Raw genomic sequence first — 6,292 nt, forward strand, 5'->3', positions numbered from 1 at the left:
CCTTGATGTTAGTGTGTTTGGCCCTTTCAAGAACTATTTCAGGTCGGAGCGTGCTGCATGGATGGCAAAGAATCCAGGGGTTGAGGTGAAAAGGTTTGAGCTAGTAGAGCTTGCAAGTAAAGCTTTTAAAAGGGCTTTGACACCATCAAATATCAAGGTTGGATTTAGGAGGACAGGAATCTGGCCACTGAACTATGATGCTCTTATGCATGATACTGGTTGTAGCCAAGCGTTTCATGTGGATGGTCAGGAAGAAGGGAATGTCCAAACAGGTGTTGAAGTGCAAGAAGTAGATGACCAAGATGATGTTGTTGCATCTGGTAATATGATTTCCCTGTCTCAAGGACACTTATATGCTGAAGATGATGAAACTGTATGTGAAACACAATATAACAATGAACAAATTCCTAGTAACATGGAGATTGTTCCACCAACTCAAGAACATGAAATTCCTGTTGCTGATATTGCTAATGATATTGTTGAACATGCAGTTGACAATGACCAATTGACATTGCCAAGCCAAGTAACCCCACCTTCATGGCTAGCAGAAGCAATGATCAATATGAATGCACATAGTGTCTCAGCAACCAATGAAGAAAGCATGAACATGCCCTCACAACCAGCAGAATTGAACAGTGAAATTGTTCATTTTTTTGTGGACAATAGATCAATGGAAGAAGATGAAGGACATAATGAGGCATCAAATGAAGATAATGATATGGTTCAATCAGTTCCAATAGATACTGAAAGGGAAGTACCAAACAATGACATGCAGGTGGGAGGGGTGGAGAAGACACTTGGACGGTTCCTAAAGCTACCAGTAGAGAGAGTATCAATGAAAAAAAAGCAAGGTGCACCGGGTAGTCTTCGTCTGGGCCGAAGCTCACAGTTACTCACCTCAGAGGACTATATAAACCTGTTAGTTGAGTCAGAAAAAAAGAAATTTGAAATGCAAGAATTAAAACAGAAAAAGAAGGATATAGTCAAGGAGAAGAAGGCAGCAAGGATTGTTGCAGCACAACGTCAAGCAGAAGAAAGGATTGAAAGAGATAAAGCAAGGCAAGTTAAGGACCAACAAAAGCAAATGGCAAGACAGGAAAAGGAAAAACGAAAGGCACAACAAATGCTTGAAAATGAACAAGGGATGATCAACGATACAAGAATAGCTGATGACTAGGATTATTTCAAACTCATTGGACTCCATTTCAGATAATACACCATTATTCCAAGATCTCATAAACATTCAAGTGCCCCACTATCAAACTGAGGGTTTACCCACTTGCCTTGTTCCTACCAGAGCTGGTGTTAATTCTTTGTATGCTCATTACACACCTCCACTTAATGCAGGGGTTAGTAGTGCAAATGTGAGGTATGGGTACTCAGTACCTCCATGGTTGGAAGCTGCAAATTGGAATCAATCATATGGCATCAATCAACCATTTCCTAATCAGCCCTTGACTGGTAGGCCAACCTACCTGGCTCAAGAAGGTAACTCGGGGAGTTTTGGCACTCAAGATTCTCAGGGCCATAAAGAATAGGGGTGTCATATGTTTTTGGTTCTAACCACATTATGATGTGGATTTTGGATGGATTGTATCTTTTCCTTGGCACATAAACATTTTGGCTTACAACACTAGATTGTATCTTTTTCTTGTCATAGAAATATTTTGGCTTACAACACTAGATTGTATCTTTTTCTTGTCCCAAGAAACATTTTGGCTAACAACCTAGTAGTGATTTCTTGTGGCAACCTAACTGTGTGTTGATAAGAAATTTTCAATGGAATATGTCTTTCTGTAAAATATTAATTATGATAAAACTGTTTCTATAAGTTATTCTGTGCGCCCTCCCTGCCACGTCAGAAAACCACACATAAAAGCACATGGAGCCGGTACAACACCCGCCCACCATGGAGCTCAAGTGTTGGCCATCATATCATCGCATAAACCTTTGTGTTCGCGCCATTTCACAGGTTTGTTTGGGGTCATTGCTGCGATGTTTGGGAATTCAATAATAACATTTCAAGTTGCATATGAAAAAGGCTAAATACAGAAATCAAATGACCAAACAGTCTTATTATGATTGAGAGCACTCATTATCAAGTTGAGTATGAAAAAGGCTAAATACATAAACCAATGAGGAGGCAATCTACCTCATAATAAGTTTTATTAAATGTGAAAAAGCCACTAATAATTTTATTGATTGAGGGGACACTTGAGAAATTGAGAGCACTCATTATCAAGTTGCATATGAAAAAGGCTAAATACAGAAATCAAATGACCAGACAATCTTATTATGATTGAGAGCACTCATTATCAAGTTGAGTATGAAAAATGCTAAATACAGAAATCAATGAGGAGGCAATGTACCTCATAATAAGTTTTATTAAATGTGAAAAAGCCACTAATAATTTTATTCATTGAGGGGACACTTGAGAAATTGAGAGCACTCATTATCAAGTTGCTCTCATTATCAAGTTGAGTATGAAAAAGGCTAAATAAGTGGACCGTTATCTAAAGGAACATCATTCAACTTGATAGCTCATGCTTCAACCATAATGCTTACAAAGCAATTTCTACCCATTGTATTATGTAATAGCTAGTCAGTGAACCCCAAGACGGGTTGGAAACATAGGCTGCTTCAGATATTCACACAATGGATAAACTATTATATCATATACTAATATACATTAGAACTTTGAAGTGAACAACTGAATCAGCGGGACCTAGGAATAAGTCATATTTGCTCATTTACATGATCCACATCCCTAATTAAATTAAAATGAAAAGTAAGGCCACTGAATGTGCAAGCCCCATTCTTGGGAGCAATTGGAGGTATGACATTGTTCGTTGGAAGTGAAGGAGGGAGAAGTATAGCTTTGTCCACTCAACTCCCTCACAAACAGATGGAAACCCTAAGACATATACTCTTGATCATCCTGTATTGAACATTCTTTTGATTTCTATATGTGGTTCCATATTAATATGTCTCGGTTCTTCTACTTAGTGGACAGTTCGCACCTCAATGGCTCAATGGCTTTTCATGTGGTCAATAAATTTTGACATCAGATGTTAGGAGAGATGGGTTTGACACTCAACCCATTAATCTTTGGATGATCTTTTCTCTAAGAGCATTTTATACATTGTATTTTTTATGCCTTCGATCTCAACATTGAAGGCATCAAATTTGTAGCACTGTACAAAGCTCTAAACTCACTTATGGCTCCAATAAGTGGACCGTTATCTAAAGGAACATCATTCAACTTGATAGCTCATGCTTCAACCATAATGCTTACAAAGCAATTTATACCCATTGTATTCTGTAATAGCTAGTCAGTGAACCCCAAGACGGGCTGGAAATAGAGACTACTTCAGATATTCACACAATGAGTAAACTATTATATCATATACTAATATACATTAGAACTTTGAAGTGAACAACTGAATCAGCGGGACCTAGGAATAAGTCATATTTGCTCATTTACATGATCCACATCCTTAATTAAATTAAAATGAAAAGTCACTGATACAGTAAGGTTTTATCGTTGGACCCCGAGAGGGTTAGTTATTGAAATGCATTTTATGTATGAGAACATAATTCATTACTAAAAATATTTATTCTCTTATCTCTGTAACCATCAGTAACCGCTTTTGGAATCGACTGTAAAATGTGTGAAATTTTTTTTTCAGAGAAAAAATCATCACAGATTATATTGACAATATAAAAAACATCATAAGATACAAAAGGGTGGCATATGACAGCCACTGTCTGAGACATCTCGAGGAAAGGAAAATGTCAGAGGTCCGAAAAGGCACCATGTACAGAAAGACAAATACATCAGCATGGAAACAGAAAGGACTGTGTATACAGGATATCCATATTGCAAAACATATACATCAGGTTCAGGAAAATAGCAAAAAGCATCAAAATTAATAACCAGGAGTAACAAATTCCAGAAACGAACAGGACTTCTCTTCCTCCATAGTTAAATAACTGCAATGGTAGACTTATACTGCCCCATACATATGGCCATTAAAGAATTTGTTATTTTCAGCTTAACCAAAAAAACCCCAAATTTGCTTAAACTGTAAATATACTCAAATTAGTCAATTGAGAGCAGTGTCAGCATGGAAACAAAAAGGACTGTGTATACAGGATATCCATATTGCAAAACATATACATCAAGTTCAGGAAAATAGGAAAAAGCACCAAAATTAATAAGCAGGAGTAACAAATTCCAGAAACGAACAGGACTTGTCTTCCTCCATAGTTAAATAACTACAATGGTAGACTTATACTGCCCCATAGATATGGCTATTAAAGAATTTGTTATTTTCAGCGCAACCAAAAAAACCCCAAATTTTCTTAAACTGTAAATATACTCAAATTAGTCAATTGAGAGCAGCGTCAGCATGGAAACAAAAAGGACTGTGTATACAGGATATCCATATTGCAAAACATATACATCAGGTTCAGGAAAATAGCAAAAAGCACTAAAATTAATAACCAGGAGTAACAAATTCCAGAAACGAACATGACTTCTCTTCCTCCATAGTTAAATAACTGCAATGGTAGACTTATACTGCCCCATACATATGGCCATTAAAGAATTTGTTATTTTCAGCGCAACCAAACAAACCCCAAATTTGCTTAAACTGTAAATATACTCAAATTAGTCAATTGAGAGCAGCGATAGAGGGTTTCGAGGCTTCATTTCAAATACAAAGAGTGAAGTTCCTGACAGAAACTTTCACGGACGAGGTGAAGACAAGTTATGCAAGTCAATTGAGAGCAACGACAGAGGGTTTCGAGGGTTAGTTTGGGGTCATTGCTGCGATGTTCCATTTTCCCTTTGTCTTTCTGCTCGGGGTCGGTTGTGGGGTGAAGCCCTCCACCAAGGATGGCACGGGACGGCCAAGGATAGCACGGGACGACCTAGGATAACATCGAAAACAACAAAAATAACAGCGAGGGCACGGGACGGCCGAGGATAGCACGAGACGACCTAGGATAACAGCGAAAACAACAAAAATAACAGTGAAAACAATGAAATTTCAGATAAACCCTAAACCTTCAACAACAAATAGCATCAAAATATCCCATAAACCCTAAGCCCTCAAAAAAATCCTCAAAAAAATGCCATAAAATGCCATAGAAAGTTTACAAAATATCCAAAATAGAGATGCTTGTGTTGAAAAACACAGAGAATGCTGGTAGGATTAAAATCCTACCGGATACATGGTCGCCGACCTTCCCCACCTTCCCCGGAGCTCGCCAGACCTTCTCCATAGCTGCAACGACCTTTTCCACACCTGAAACAAGAAGAAAAATATACATTAGGGAACAGAAAACCAAAAAAACACCACCACAAAACAACAAATTAACAGCAAAACACCATTTGACCTCGAGCTCAGTAAAACAGCGACCGACTCCTCCCCAAACAACAAAATCGCTGAATAAGACTAGCAACAGAGAAATGCTAAACAACTGGCATTCCAGAACGACCAAGAAATCCAGGCGGAAAAGCACAAGAAAAGAAGAAGCGATGTGTCAACCACAAACCCTGAAACTCCAGCAAACATTTGCACCAGCACCTGCATACCAGGCGAAGCGCGCAGGTCCACAAACCCTGTCAACCGAACAAATGCCTCAAACAACACACTAATAAACGACGAAGCGCGTAGGTTCCGGGGCCGTCCTGCGCCATCTTCGGCGGGGGGCTTCGCCCAACAACCGGCCCCGAGCAGAAAGACAAAGGGAAAATGGAACATCGTAGCAATAACCCCAAACGAACCTGTGAAATGGCGTGAACACAAAGTTTTATGGGTTGATACGGTAGCCAACACATGGAGCTCCACGATGGATAGGTGTCGTACCGGCTCCATGTGCTTTTACGCATGGTTTTCTGACGTGGCAGGGAGGGCGCACATGTAATGGCGACCCTCCCATATTTTGTACTTGATTTTGAATTTTTTTATGAATTTTTAAAAAATGAATTTATTTATTAGTTTAATTAGAAAATGTATCTATTAGATTTATTTTAAAATTTAAAATAAAAATCTCAAATATGTAATTTTCATGGTTTTAAACATTTAATACATTCATAAGTGAATTTAGGTTTGGGCCTTTTAGATGTGCCAGTATGAAAATTCCATCTTGAGTTTTTTTTTAGCTCTTAAAGTGTTGCTTAAAGAGCTCTATCCCTTTTACATGGTAAAAATTTATGAATTTCTTAAAAATGAATATCTTCATGTATTACTATTATTTAAAATATTAGACTTTTTTCATATTT

The sequence above is a fragment of the Pinus tabuliformis genome, chromosome 3_2 (genome assembly GCF_031772625.1).
Source record: "Pinus tabuliformis cultivar Carrire ecotype Pingquan chromosome 3_2, CPIR1, whole genome shotgun sequence".
NCBI classification, from domain to species: domain Eukaryota; kingdom Viridiplantae; phylum Streptophyta; class Pinopsida; order Pinales; family Pinaceae; genus Pinus; species Pinus tabuliformis.